Here is a 719-nt window from a genome sequence, read left to right on the forward strand (position 1 = left end):
TATATAGATATATACAAATTTACGCAGGTTGTAATACGTTTTCATTGTGCCACTCTCTACTAATGCCATTTTAATTTAGTATCACACAACATAAAATTTAAAATTTTTGGTGGCAAAAACTAATTCTATTACAAAACGGATCAGGCCAAATTATGAAATGGCGATGACTGTTGAAATAAAGTTTTAAATAAGTACTCAATTAACAGTTTTAGATTTAGTTTAACTAATTTATTGTTCTTAATGTGAGTTTTAAATTTTGTGTTTTAAATGTAAAGTTTAACTTTTTTTCTCTTATAAATTTAGCTTCGTCTGCTGGATTAACAACCTAATCTACCAAGAAGGAACAATTCAATTTTGAGATGGGCTGCTGGAACCTGCAAATGGAAAATGACACTCCGGTAGAAAACTGGGGTTCGATCCTGACAGAAAACAGAACAACTGAAGTGTATATGTTGCTAGATGCACTTTAAATCTGTCGAAGCTGAAAGTTCTCTTATTTGCTGTTGTGTGATGTTTAAAATAATATAGTAAAATAATTAAAACAGTAAAAATTCCTTTAGCTTCATATATTTAAAATTTAAAAGAGCATTTACATTATTTTAAAAAGAAAAAATTTAAATCAATGTAGAGAAAAATCATATTTAAATTTTCATCCGTGAGGTAATGTATATTCTTTGCGAATGCAAGTTTTTTAAATGCGTAATATAGTTTTTTTTATG

Source organism: Parasteatoda tepidariorum, chromosome 3 (assembly GCF_043381705.1).
Source record: "Parasteatoda tepidariorum isolate YZ-2023 chromosome 3, CAS_Ptep_4.0, whole genome shotgun sequence".
NCBI classification, from domain to species: Eukaryota; Metazoa; Arthropoda; class Arachnida; order Araneae; family Theridiidae; genus Parasteatoda; species Parasteatoda tepidariorum.